At 42.5% G+C, this 15,256-nt stretch overlaps 1 long non-coding RNA gene across 1 annotated transcript; it reads left to right on the top strand.

Annotated features, from left to right (window-relative positions):
* The first annotated feature begins 1,884 nt into the window (after nt 1-1,884).
* Nucleotides 1,885-8,902, top strand: LOC144311773 (uncharacterized). Its single transcript, XR_013377295.1, has 3 exons — nt 1,885-2,430; nt 5,821-6,071; nt 8,658-8,902. It is a non-coding gene; the product is annotated as an uncharacterized LOC144311773 (long non-coding RNA).
* The last annotated feature ends 6,354 nt before the right edge of the window (nt 8,903-15,256 follow it).

Below are 15,256 nucleotides of genomic sequence, written 5' to 3'. Positions count from 1 at the left end.
ATGAAAGATTTAAAAAAGAAAAGAAATTAGATTTTGTTCAAATTAGATCTCTTGAAACTGACAAACGGGCTGCCTCTGAGCCGGCTTATTTGCTTGCAAGATAAACTAAATTCAGCCAAGAAAAAAAGCCCAAATCAAGCAGAAATCACAGAAGGCATTGAGAAAATATTAGTCTCAGTAAATAATAATTATTCAATTTTTCAGATCCTCTTTTAAAAAAGTTTTATTTATTTGAGAGAGAGAGAGAGCACACATGCATGAGCGGGGGGAGGGGGAAGGGAGACGGAGAGTCTGAAGCAGACTCCATGCCCAGCACAGATAGAGGGTGATGCAGCGCTTGATCTCACAACCCTGAATTCACTACCTGAGCTGAAATCAAGAGTTGGACGTTTACCTGACTGAGCCACCCAGGCACCTCTGCTCTGAAGCGTCTTAAAGGTAGAGATCATGGGTTAAACTAGAATGCTCATTTGAAAACCAGATGAGCTAAGTGCCCATGTTTTAAAATCATTTTTTTCCTGATACTCAGTAAAAGAAATATGTAAAATACAGAAAAGCACAAAGGAAGACAGCAAAAAATTACTTGGATTCCAATCAAAGAAAACTATGATTAATGTTTTAGCATGTACCTTTCAGTATTTTCTTCCTTGTGTATATATATGCCTTTCTTATATATTAAAAATAGCAAACAGTATATCCCAGTTTACTGTTTGCATTTTTCATTTAGTAATACAGAAATGAATATTTCCCTTAAGAATAAATATTCTTTTACCTGATTTTTAATGGTTGCCTAGACCCTATTCCTCTGTATAGATGTATAATAATTTACCTAATCAATCTCCTATGTGGAATTTATAGGTTGTTTGTAATTTTTCGTATTATAAACAATGTCACGATTAACATACTTAACGAATAACAACTATTTTCTCATAACAAATTCCTAGAGAGTAAAATTGTATTAAAAGATATTTTTTTTGATAGATAATACTAAATTGCTTCCAGAAAGGCTCTATTAATTTATATTTTCGCTAGTTCAAGCTTTTGAAAACATGATTCAGTGGCAACTACAATTATCTCTGTTTTGCCGTTTGAAAATATTAAGGCAGAAACCAGTATCATGGTAAGTGAGACACAGCAAGTCCACAAGAAGAGTCACCATCCCGTCAATCTGGGATATATTTTCCCATGTGCTTGTGTATGAGTAGGGTGTACTCTCATTTAATTCTTACAACACCCCCAAAGAATTATTTTAATCCCCATTTTGAGACAAGGAAAGCGAAGCTCAGAAACCTCGCTTTTGCACCCAGGACACCATGCTGTCTCCATGACCACAGACTTCCGTGTGGTGACCCCTCAGTGATGTAGTCAGGGGATGCTAGTGCATAACCCCGGTCCTACAAACACCAGGCACTTCGAACTGGACAGGAACAAATGCTTCACTTTAAATAGGTCAATGATAGAAGCATTCTCCTCTTTGAGAAGTGTAACATAAAAGGTCTTGCCCCTGGATTTATTTTTCAGGTTAAAAGGGCTCCAAGGTTTTGTCCTCCTCTCGTGGGGACGAGGAATGGGGGAAGAGAGGGAGGCTGGGGAAGAGAAAACCAGCTTGCTCAGAAGCCTGGAACAAGGTAAAGGAGCGTGTCTTCCAGGTCGACATTGGCAGACCTCCCGCTTTGAATCAGAAGTAGGGAATTTGCTTTGGTTTCCTGACTGGGTTGCCTTGTTTATCAGCCACAGGGCAAGAAACATGCCACAGCAATGAAGTAAAGTTGACATGTCATAGTGGGGAACAGGGAGTGATTCAAGAGGCTGAGTCACCGCTCTGCTGCAGGTACAGAATGAGGCACCCTACAGAAATTCCAAGCAGACTGCCAGACTGCGGGGTTGAATAACAAAGAGAGACAGGTCTGTGGATGACCTAACACACCCTTATTGTTTTGAAATTCCTGGATTGTAAAAACTGCGAATGACAAAGTTTCAAGTGGATCTCCGTTCACTCGTCCTTTGTAACAGAAATCAATCCCACAGTTGCATAAAAGTCAGACATGTCCTTAATAGTGGCAGCCGCGCAGACTATTTATCTGGGGAAGGGTATCCGTATAACTGCAGTCACCCACGTGTGCTGGCGCCCAAGCTCTACTTTTTCCTGCCTTCTTCTCTATCAGCTATCGTTGACATCCATCATCCATCTATGTGTTCTCTGAAAAGACAGGATGCCAACAGCGAGCCCAATAGGGAGCCCAGGCAAGCATAATGAAGAAAGCAGGCATCAGGGCTTGTCCTGTCTAGCCGGAGACCTACGAAAACCTGCTTTGCAATTCTTCAGGACGCCAGCAATGCCTCTAGAGGAGCCTCCACCACCTGCTGGCTGTGTGACCAAGCCAGACACTCATCACTCTATGCCTCAGTTTCCTCTTCTATAAAACAGCGGTAAGAATAGATTTTTTAAAAGTGGTGGGGGCGGTGCCTGGGTGGCATGGTTAAGTGTCCAACTCCCGGTTTTCACTCAGGGTGTGATCTCAGGGTCATGGGATTAAGCCCCGTTTTGGGCTCTGCTTAGGATCCTCTCTCCCTCTCCCTCTCTCTCACAAGCAAATAAATCAATCTTAAAAAAAAAAAGAATAGATTAAAAAAAGGGGGGGACATTGACCACTGGCCTGTGACAAGCATCCAGAAGTGCCAGTGTCATAAGGCTGCTCACTCAACTCCTTCATCTGCCGCCACATCCCACTGTTTAGTAGCCCTTCATCCACGAATGGCAGGAAGAGCTCTAGATCGGGCATCAGAAGGCATCATTTTAGTTCAGAATCTATCATTTATCACCTATCTGTTGTGTCCTCTTAATATTGGTAGTCGTAGCCGTAGTAGTAACAGACAACCTCACTTCGTGCTTGGCATTTTATACCAACCTAATCCCCACAATAACTTTTTGACTTAGGTAATATTATTCTCCTAATTTTACAGTGAGGCTTAAAGAGCATATATAATTTGGTCAAGGTCCCACAACTTGTAAATGTGAATTTCCTGGAATTCATCCAGGAAAACTTTCCAGAGCCCGTGATCCTAACCATTATTCTGCCTTAACTTTTCCGAGTTTTTTTTTTTTTTTTTTGCCCACTAGGACCTTTATATTTGATTAATGGGTATAGAGAATATTTGGGGGGCCTATTCAACACATTTTTGGGAGGAAGAGCCACCCTTCTATTCCACAAGTTTCCGTTAGAGCTATGGGTTAAAGGGCCTTTGGCTACAATCATCCTGTCCCCCAACCATAGAGCCTGGTGGAGGAAAGTCAGACTCTTCCCCTTCAATTATTGTATACACAACATGAGAAAGAATTTTTCGACTGGAGTTGCTTATCTGGGGGTACCAGGGGCCATATTTCCTGTGGTGTGGACAGGGCCTTCCTTGCTGGAAAAGAATAAAATTTTCAGATAAACAGAAATGGATAATCAGAAATAAAATATGGATGGCTACTTAGAATCCATAGTTCTAGTTCAGAGACCTTGGTTCTATTCATTATGCTTCAACTCCGCAGTCAACCCAGCACTTCAACTGTGTAAACCAATAGGCTCATGTTTGCACGACTGTGAGCTCTTTATTTTTTTGCTGGCAATCAGAGAAGCAGGGAAGGGGCGTGAGGGAGAGCTATAGACAAAAGGTGTGCAGAGGTGAAGTAAATTATTTAATAGCGAATAAAATAGTATTAGAGACAATACTTTGAAAAGTCAAGTTAGAAGGAAATCATGTTAGAACCAGAACACACTTTAAAAAGCATTTGGTGCATACCCCTCATTTTGCAGATGGATGACATAATTTGCACAATGTTAGGCAACTGGCTAGGGGTGAGCTCAGGATCTGGCTAAATTCAGGTGGTCTCTCACTTTCCCAGGACTCTTCCTGTCACTTGTCCTACCTTCTCAGATAGGTAGGTGGATAGGAGATGAGTGCATTACAGATGAATGTATAGACAATGGATAGACAAATGGACAGATAAATTGGTAGATGGACAAATAGAAGCTAATAGATAGATTTAGAAGAAGATTTAATTGTATAATTAAAAGCCATTGGAAAATTGGGATGAAGCAGAGATGGCATAGTCGAAAAAATACTAGACTAAGAAAATATTCCAGATTTTATATCTGGTCCTATGCTCACTAGCTGTGTTAACTTAGGTGAGTGCTTGAGCTTCTGTGAATCTCAATTATAAGGTGGTCACAAATATACCATGAAAAAATACACGTGACTCCTTTTTTAACTGTGAAGCTTTTTAAAGGAGATTTATTTATTTATTTTAGGGAGAAAGAGAGAGAGTGCATGAGCAGAGGGGGAGAACAAAGGGAAAGGGACAGAGAGAGTCTCAAGCAGACTCCCCGCTGAGTGAGGAGCCCTAAGTGGGGCTCGATCTCATGACTCTGAGTGAGATCATGACCTGAGCTGCAGAATTAGATACCCTGCCAACTGAGCCACCCTGGTATCCCAACTGTGAAGTTTTAATGAATGTAAGGCATTCCCATCCATTTATGAAACTCCACCACAATTGTGTTCAGATTAAGACTGAGCTCCTTAAGATAGGGATCATCCTTATTCCTTTTTGTATACTGGTGCCAGATACTCAATAGGTAATGTTAAGGTCAGTAAACAAATTAATAGCATTGTTTTTATATAAGTGCTCTTCCTTACCACCATGACCCAACCTAGCCCATGGGCTTATCTAGTCAATACAGATGCTAAACTAAACCAAAATGACACATGCCAAGAAGGACATGAGAGCAAGGGGAAGGCCCATGATTATCCCTTGGCCTGCAGAGCTTCATCTTAATATATTAACTCTGGGGACTGGTCTATTTTTCTGAGCTGCTGTAGCCTCTAACCCAGTTTTGTATGTTTTTTCTTTCTTGTAACATATTCACATTTCCTACCATCTTGGAAGTCTCTTCTACTTAAAAAAAAAAAATACACATACAGAGAAGAGAGATATTATATACCTACTTTACATAATCATAGAAGTTAATTCAAGTTACATTTCAGATCCAAATGTCAAAAAACAAAAACAAAAACAACCCCAAAATACCAAAACACAAAAAACCTTCCAAACTTTCTGACCATGGAGCAGGAAGAGATTTTATAAAACTAGGCCAACCAGGAAAACAAAGAAAAATCATGACTCATAAAATAAAGATTGATAAATTAAAATTCATTAAGCTTTGAAATTTCTGCTTATCAGATGATCCCACTCTCCAACTCCAATTTAATCAAGTTAAACATGTGTTGGTGTATGTGTGTCCTGTCTGGGTATCAACACCACTGAAGTGAGGGGGTGAGTGAGTACTCAGCCAAAGGTTGTCACCACACTCAGTATGGCGATAATTTAGGATGTCATAGTCCTGGAGGGATCTTACTCTTCCCCTCAGGGCTTTCTCGCGATGACTTAGGGAGTGGGAAATGGAGTTTGGGTGAATGTGTGCAAATCCTTTGCTACCGATGGAAAGAGAATTTAATCCACATGATCAAACAGATGTCATGAACACCCTGAGGGAATGGAACACATCTTTCTTTCTAGAACCTAAAGGCCTTGGACAGGGTCAGGCACAAAAAAAGACCCTTCATACATGAAGGGACAAAAGATAACATCATCCTCATGCAGAGAAGAAAGCTATTGCTTAGCTCAATTTCACCAGGGACTTCTTACTGTTTCATCTTCATTAAACTGTGGCTGTCTTCTCTGGGATCTATTGGTTATGAATATTATATCCCTCCCCCAAAAAGCAATCAGCAGAACACCCCCAATAACAGTGACATCTATATTGTGTTTTACAGTTTGCAAACCACTTCCAACCTTGTGCAAATGTGCTTCTCGCTTCTGTTTGATCTGACTTCCGTAACGCTTAGATCTCGTGGATGAGGACTCTGGCTCCTAATATTTGTCTCACTCCTTTCTCCAAGTTTGCTAAATGATTAACATCAATGAGGGCTCCAGCTGCCACCATCCACCCAGAGCCCTGCTTTGGTGGGCTAGCACTCCGAGCTTCGCATGCATTATCTCATTTAGTCCCGCAGCCACTTACGAGGTAAGTACTATATTTGTCCCTATTTGGCAACCAATGAAACTGAGGGACAGAGATGAAGTCATGTGCCCAACATCCTGCTGCTGGTACGTGGAAGACTGAAGACCAAGTGGCCTGTCTCCAGAGCTCTCACACTTACCACTAACCTCAACTACCTCTCCTTAGGCTTTGCTTGTCCTCCTGGGATGCTCTGCTCTTGTCATTCTATGTCCCTCAACCGCTGGCTTTCACCACCTCTTAGTTTTGATGGGCTCAGGGCCCTGGGTAGAGGGCCTTCCCTCTACCAGCCTGCATGCCAAGGGTCTCAAAACAGACAAGGCAAATCCTCAGAGAGCAGATGATGCTGTAGATACCGTGGCACGCCTCTGAGACCTCTCCTTCAGAACGGAGGCTCTCATTCCCCTCAGCTGCTGGAAGGGCTGGCTGCTGAGGGCTCAGGGCTGAAACTCTTTCCAGGAGCCACTCCTGCCCGATGGGCGTCACCAAATCCCCTGCCCCACGCACCCACCTTCCTGGGAGCAGGCAGCAGTGATTGGTGGATGCAGGATCCGGCCTTCTAGCCTCAGCTGGGGCCAACTCCAAAGGGCCATTGTGACTCCAGAACTATTGCAACTACTTCACAGTTCCAGTCTTCCCTGTTCCCAGGTCTGCTTCCTCCACTCCCCAGCGGACATTAGTACCAAAGGGTACACCCCAGTAAATGTCCTGCATGCATCTGAGACCCAGATTCCCAGGAATCTCTCCAAACGCATGAGTTAATCAAACAGCTCTGAGCAAAGCTTCATCTCCTGATGGCAGAAGGAGGCCTCATGCAGGCTGGGGCTCAGACCTTTCCCAGTGTTCCAGTTTTCCTGTACAGCCAGTCTTTGGCACTGTTATGTATGGCATATTGGCTCTTTTTCTTTCATTCTTTCACTTCACTAGAATTTTCTGATATTTGTTACTGTGTCTATGGGATTCACCTACACCTATAGCCAACAACAGGGCTGTGCACTTCCTACAACACTTCTCCTGCATTGTCTCTGACAATGCCTGGAGTGTCCCAACCTGGGACCCAAGTCATGCTGGTCATATTCTTGACATAACCCACACCTATGGGTGATGGACATGCTTGTAATTTACATGCATAAAGCATAAAATAAACAGATATGGGCAGGTGTAGGAGTATTATTCAGTCTCAAAGATGGAATGTATCCCTATAGGTAGCCCCAAAATCTTTAGCTAGTGTCCCATCTTCCTCTCTTAGCTCGGACCCTCATCATTTCCATGTCAAGATGCCATCGTACATTCTGAGAAGGCTCTTAGTCTTCTCTTTCTTTCACTTGAATCTGTTGTACTCTCTGCCGCCAGATTTATCTTCCTAAAGGAAGCTCTCATCATACTCCTCCCTGCTTAACCACCTTCGTGCTCCCCACTCCCCATTCTCATGTCATCTAGCATCCCAAACCCTATCCGACACGCCTGACATCCCGAGGCAGCCAGCATTTCCCTTTGAGATGTTGCTCATTCTCTTTTCTTCAAACACTCATCAGGAAACCTCCTGATCCATACAAAGAGCTGCCAACGATCTGGTCTATACTTCTCTAATAACTTCGGCTCAGTCTCCCTTAATTTATAGTCGTTTGTATACTTGACTTCTCTTCCCTCCAAGATTATGGGCAGCTCCGGAGAAGATATACAAGCAATCTTAGCGCTAGGATGCTATCAGACACGTAGTGGGCTCTCAAGAGAGATTCATTGAAGTGACTTATTATCTTCCTGGGGAAACAGATTTATTCTCTTCCCCTTCTCCCTGCCTTTCCATCAGTCTTTATATTCCTGAAACCCATCTATATCGATGTTATAGGATATAATTATTTAATCATATTAAACATAAAGCAACACACAGCATATTGAGACACTGCCCTGAAACACGCCTTGGGAGAAAGATGATTTGAACGCTAAAGCAGAGTGGAGGGAAATGAGGGCACTGCTTTAACCTAATGATAGAAAATTTACAATTTCAAAATGATGATTTTCAAACAGTGGACTAAACCGAGGGTGGGGAGGGGTCCTATAAAATACAGTGTAGGCTAGAAATCAAAAATAAGCAGGTAGTAAATGCATTAAGAATTTCTAGAAAAAGAGGTGAATATTTTTTCTGAAGTAATTCAAAGCCTAGTGCACTACCTCCTGCCCTTTCCTAGACAATTGGACACTGGGCCACTCCTCCTGGCTTGTGGGGTGGGGTTCAGGGTGTGGCTCTGTGGGCTCTGACCATCCCTGCCGGCCAGTGCATGTCGATGTCCTGCCCTGCCCCAGGGCCTCGAGTCCCAGCTCCACAGATACAGATAGTACTCTATCATAGCCCAGGCTCCAAACACAACTGCCCCCCATTCAAACACACTTCCCCTTATTTCCATGGAGTCTTGTTCCTCTGACAAATGTCTGGAAACTTCTGGTAGAAAGTCAAGCTCAATTGAGCTTCAGAGATAATGAAAAAAGGGCAAGATTCAAAGAGTTTCTTGATGAACACAGTGGTGGCTCTGAGTTGCAACTGGACCTACTGACCTATTCCTCCTTCTCTGAACTTTTGCATCTCTGCTCTAGGTTGTGGGGGTTTCCCTCCAATGGCAGCTCTGCTCCCGCTGGCTGTCAAATTCTGGAATTGGCCCTGGTGGTGAGAAAGGAAGGAGCTTCTTTACTATTTCGAACAAACTGTCAGAACTGACACAAGCTGGGTTTTTAAACATCAAGCCATCCAGGATGGGTAAGGTATTGAGAAATATTCTAGAATATATTCAAAGTCAATGAGGGAACAAATGTAGATAATGATATTTGTAAGAAGGATTTGCACAGTGTGGAAAATTTATTCCAATAAATATTTGTCTATAACATCCCTTGTTTCTTTGTTTTTTTTTATTTAAAGATTTTATCTATTTATTCATGACAGACACAGAGAGAAAGAGGAAGAGACACAGGCAGAGGGAGAAGCAGGCTCCCCTCCCACACTCCCGATGTGGGACTCGATCCTGAGACCCCAGATTCACAGCCTGAGCTGAAGACAGATACTCAACCACTGAGCCACCCAGGCATCCCTCTTTGTTTCTTTGTTGTAGAGTTGCTTTTACCAGACAGTTTCTGATCCCAGCTACACACACACACACACACACACACACACACACACACATGCACACACACACAATCACTGGAGGCCCAGTGCTCAATGCAAGCACAACAACTTCTAATCCCAAACATCCACTATTGTGACCAACACCGCTCAGGCCCCAGGGCCATCTCCTCCATCTCTGTCCTTGAAGTAAAAGGGACTGCATCTGAGTATCAAGCACCAAGAAGATACGTTTGCACCACTGCTGACTTTGGAGATGACCACAACTCTGGAGCATACAGCGGATTAGAGTAGCCAAAACACCAGGGTAAGAAAAAGACAAATTATTTACCTTGTTAATTCTTCCCCTTCTGTAGCAAGGATGTAATAAATTCTTGCATAATGAAGAATTATTTGGGCAGCCTGGGTGGCTCAGCGGTTTAAGCACCTGCCTTCTGCCCAGGGTGTGATCCTGGAGTCCCACACCGGGCTGCCTGCGTGGAGCCTGCTCCACCCTCTGCCTGTGTCTCTGCTTCTCTCTCTCTCTGTGTCTATCATGAATAAATAAATAAAATCATTTTTAAAAAAAAGAAAAAGAAAAAGAAACATGTAGGGTCCACTTAACTGTGGATTCTTTTTTTTTTTTTTTTTATAACTGTGGATTCTTAAAAAAAAAAAAGAATTATTTTCCAATACTGCCAAAAATCCACTTTCTTCTCTTCACATGTCCAATTCAGGGTTCCAGGGGGTATGCTAAGAAATTACACATAGTATTCCCAACAGGTGCACATATATTTTGGCTAACATTTTCCAATATCATGTAACTTGTATTTCTTTAGTTTTGTACACAAATATAGTTCTAGCTTGAATATATATGATCTGTAAAACCAGTTCTCGATATTACCAGCTAAATGAACTTTGCTAGAATTGCAAATAGTTTTATTTTTATAAAAAATCTCACTGAGGTGTAATTAAATCTTTTAAAAATATCTTTTAGGGGAGCCTGGGTGTCTCAGTCAGTTAAACATCTACCTTTAGCCCAAGTCATGATCCCAGGGTCCTGGGATCGAGTCCTGCATCAGGCTCCCTGCCTAGCAGGGAGTCTGCTTCTCCCTCTTCCTCTACCTGACTCTTCCTCTGCTTGTGCTGTCTCTCTTTCTCTGTGTCAAATAAATAAATAAAAATCTTAAAAAATGTATCTTTTAAAAACCTTCAGATGAGGATGCCTGGTGGCTCAGTGGTTGAGCATCTGCCTTTGGCTCAGGTCATGATCCTGGGGTCTTGGGATTGATTCCTGCATCAGGCTCCCCAAAGGGAGCCTACTTCTCCTTCTGCCTATGTCTCTGCCTCTCTCTCTGTATTTCTCTAAAATCCTTCTTAAAAAAACCCTTCATATCTATTCAAATAATTTTATTTTAACTTTTGATATTCACTAAGTAAATTATATTTTGCATTTCGGTTGCAATGGATAATGTTGAGTATTTTGGAAGAAAAATAAGTTTTTTTGAAAACATAGCTAAAATAATTAAATTTCTAGCTTCTCACATTAACATTAATCTACATATTAAAATATATTCAAATTTTGTACATTTTAATATAATTGCATTTATTTTTAATCTCAGATTATTGCTATCAATGGAACACACTTTGTGAAAATCTTGATTATAAGAATATAATTAATGATTTTGCTGAAACAAAGGCAAGAAAATGAATTTATTAAATAGATATATAATAATTTATAAACTCATGTCTTTATTCTTATTACTCATCCAAACATGGCTTGGCAAACAACATTGCAGACAGGCTTACAAAGGATCATATTCTCCCCTTTTGATATTTTGCTAATTTTTAGTCATAGAAAAAACATAGCTCTACAAATATTTTTCTTTTGTGTTGTGAAGCATATGAAGGGGGAGGATAGAACACTTTTTAAATGGTTTATTGGCTTGACTTGTAACTTTTCAATAACTAGACATGTGGTGCAAGAGTGCCAGGCCTGGGAATGACAGGAGTGGGCAGCTCCCCGATCTCTATGGCTGCTGATCCCTGTAGCTCATGGGTCTCCAAAGCCCGGCTCAAGAGTTCTGCAATTTTCTAAGGGTCTTATGATCTCATTGCTTTTGCCTCTGGGATCCAGTGGTGTTTTCTAACTTTATTGAGCAGCCATATGAGGACGGGCACCCTAGTAAGTGTCTTGGTGTTTTTCCTTCATCCTTGACCACAGGCTTTCAAGGTAGGGATGGTTCTGATTTAGATGGGGAGGCCAGGATGGAAGGAGGGAAGTTACTGGCTTGTGGTCATAATGTGATGACCAGATGACCCTCACCCTGGCCTCTGGGACTCTAAATCTCTCTGCGACCATGTCGCCACTTCCCACTTCTCCCCCTTTGCACCCCCTGTCTGTGGCTGAGCCTGGCAGTCCATGTCTGTTCCTTGTTTACTTCCCATTCTCTGACAAATGCTTTAATCAGGTCACCTGCTATTTACCTCTTTAAAACTACCTGGATCAATACATCTGCTATGGATTTCAAGCTCATTAAATAATCTAAACACACTGTATGCCATGACCAAACTGGCACTTGATAAATTACATTTTTTTTGATAAATTACATTTTTGCCACAACTATATTTGTAAAACTTTAGAAAGAAACAGCTTAAACGCTTGATACATTTTGCTGCATTAAGAACTAAATTAATAAACGTTGATATAACCATTTGATCAAGCTGGAAGTGAAAGTATTGGTCATGAAGGCTACAAAAACATGGAACACACTTAAGACAGATGCAATGGTAAGTGAATATACGTATAAAATTACACACATCATATGTCAGAATTAGGTAAAAATTAGTATCCACGTGAAAACAAACACACAGGAAAAGAAAAAGACAAATTTGCAACTAAATGCTAATCGTGGTTGTATTTAACGGTGGTTATTAATGTACTAGAGTGATTTTTTTCTTTTCTTTTCTTTTATCTTATTTTTTAAACCATTCGGGCTTAGGTTAGTTTCATACTGAAAACATACTTGTTTAGAATGCATTCTTTCCTGCAAATAATAATGATGGATCTTGGCCCAATTTCATCTGACCTGTGCTACCACCTAATCATTTGCATGACATGCCTATCTCCCTGGCTCTGTGCCTTCTTTAAGATGAAAGCTACCCTGGCCGAGGCTCTCCTGTTGGCAAGATGCATTTTACAGATCAAGCACTTTAGGCTTTGTCTTATAAATTAGGAGGAGCAGAGATGAAGAGAACCGAGGGTCTTGAGGTTTTAATACAAACTCTGCCAACAGAAAAGTTCTCTCACTTTTTTTTTAATGTTTTATTTATTTATGATAGTCATACAGAGAGAGAGAGAGAGAGAGAGAGAGAGAGGCAGAGACATAGGCAGAGGGAGAAGCAGGCTCCATGCACCGGGAGCCCGACGTGGGATTCGATCCCGGGTCTCCAGGATCGCGCCCTGGGCCAAAGGCAGGCGCCAAACGTTCTCTCACTTTCTAAAGGCAATGCTGTCCATCAAATGCTCCCCAAGGACATGGAACCACACCACTTGGTCAGCGAGCTCCAGCTAAAAGCAGCTTGTGATCGGAATGCCCCCTCTGTGCAGTGACCAGAGCCTCTGGGCATGTCAGAGCTCCCAGGTCTTTGAGAGAATTCTGGCGCCCTCATATGCATGTGCCAGATTGGAAGCAAGCCTCGAGGGCCATAACAACATCTGTGAGTAGCCCGGAAGAACCCTTCAGAAGGAGCTGGGATGAAACCCTCTCTAAAAAGCCCTGCCGCAAGCCTGTGTTACACATCCATCTCACCTGTGCCGGGCTTGGGTTTTAATATCAAGAACCCTTACCCAACGGTAAGCGTCAAGAACAGGAAAGACTGAGTCAATGGAAAACTCATAATGTCTGCTGTCTCTTCGCATCTCCCTTCTTTCCTTCCTGCCCTCTGAACATCCACCATGTGCCAGCTACCGGCCCGAACCCGAGCAGCCAGAGTCACGTTAGACATGGCGGTGGCCTGGAGGAGCTTGAGGTCTACCCCTTCCCACCAAGAGTGTGGTCCTCGGATTGTCTGGAAGCTTGCAAGAAATGCAGATTCCCCAGGCGCCCCCCCCCCCATGGAGCTACTGACTCAAAATCTGGATTTTTTTAAAAGATTTTATCTATTTATTCATGAGAGACACACAGAGAGAGGCAGAGACACAGGCAGAGGATGAAGCAGACTCCCTGCAGGGAGCCCAATGCAGGACTCGATCCTGGGACTTTGAGATCACAACCTGAGCTGAAGGCAGACGCTCAACCATGGAGCCACCCAGGTGTCCCTGGAATCTGGATTTTTAACAGGCTCCCCAGGTGCCTGACAGAAGGTTGAGAGGCACTGGCCAGTAGAGCTCTGTGAAGGCAAGTCCAATGTCTTCCAAGTAAGATTAAGAGTTGACAGTATTATTTAGTGTTCATGAACTATTTTAGTTGGTTTTACACACATCATCCAAAAGTACATGTGACTGTTGAAGGGTTCATGGACACAGTCACGAGGACAGTGATTGCCTGTGGGAGTGGAGAGTCCCTCTGGGAGGCTTTATGGAGGGGACAGACAGACAGGGATGCAACATGGAGAGGAGGAAGTGGGCATGAGTTTCCGTGGAGGAGCACCAGGGAATCTAGAGTGTGGACAGAGCATGTGCACACAACCATGGCAGTCCTGGGCCTGAGCAAACAAATCTGAAGGGACGCCTTCCTGGTTGCCTCATCTGAGCAGCATGTGCCTTCGCTTTCTTGCTTCCTTCGCTTTGCCTCCTGAACCTGCAGATGGCTGCTCAATAGAGGAAGGCATCCAAGGGCACTGGAATATGCCAGGGGCAGGAGGGGCAGGAAATCCAGGGACCTCCACCTCTCCCCTCCAATGCTGCTGAAAGAAGAGTCCTTTGGGATTGCAGAGACTTAGATTTTTTGTTTGGAGTTGTTTTGTCATTGCTGTTTGTTTTGTTTTGTTTTTAGAGAGGGAAGTTTTATTTTTGCTCAGGTCAGCCTCCCCTCTATCTAAATAAATTGAACAGGAGATAATACACATTTCAGAAAGGATGCTTCAGGAGTAAAAAGGATTTTGGAATTTTGACCAAGCTTCCGCACATCTTGGGTGGCTCCAACCCTTATTGGCAATAAGAAGTGGCACAAGTATCCAAATTAGGAGTCTCACCTGGGTCTTCAGAATGCCTAGACACTGTCCTGGGCATTCCTCATCACACAGGTGTTATAAAGAATGCCTGTGATCTTTTCCTTTTGGTCCTCTGACTTTCTATTGCATTGGGTAGAAACCAACTCCTGGCATTGGAAGTTATTAAGCAAGAGAGGCACAGATGAAGACTTATAAGTCCTCCTTCTGTAGGAAATTTTATATATGGACAAAATATTGCATATAACATCTCATATAACATCCCCTATTTTTTTTTGGCATGTCCAGAAAGAATTCAAGCACATTTATTCTAGATGAGAATAAAAACAGTGAGTTTCTTCTTCCTATAGTCTTTGAAGAAATAATTTATAAGGTGCCAATCTCTTGTATCTGAGAGTTGTACTCTCTAAACTGTACACAGACCTTTAAGAATCAGCTGAAAGAGCCAAGTCCAAGAAAAAATTCCTAAGAAAACCGAACAACCTGGTATGGGAGAGGAAACATCCGGGCCTGAGAAATAAAATTCCCTGAAAATTGTGTTGACATATAATTGCAGTATACCTAGCACCGCTATGAAGACAAACTACGCTGTTCTTTGGAGGAATGTGGCCATTAGTCACCCAACACTACACTTGTGAACCCAAGTAATGCTAAGTCAAAACCCAACAAGACCCATACTTGGCATCGTGAAGGCAGAAAAGCATATTACTTGCTGAAAATTTTTGTGGATTAAATTCACATTAATTCATCTTAAGCCCCATAATATCTTTTCTTGGATGTACTGAAAAGTGTTCGCCCATTGTGCCCCGGAGACTAGATTCATGCCTCTGCTGAAAGTTTCGGGAGGCTGACAAAAAGCTCGACCTATCTATTAGAGAGAGATGAGCGCAATCCTTTTCAAGAGAATAAGCAACACACAGGTCTTCGG

This window comes from Canis aureus, chromosome 4 (assembly GCF_053574225.1).
Source record: "Canis aureus isolate CA01 chromosome 4, VMU_Caureus_v.1.0, whole genome shotgun sequence".
NCBI lineage: Eukaryota > Metazoa > Chordata > Mammalia > Carnivora > Canidae > Canis > Canis aureus.
This window is presented reverse-complemented; position numbering and strand designations above follow the sequence as displayed.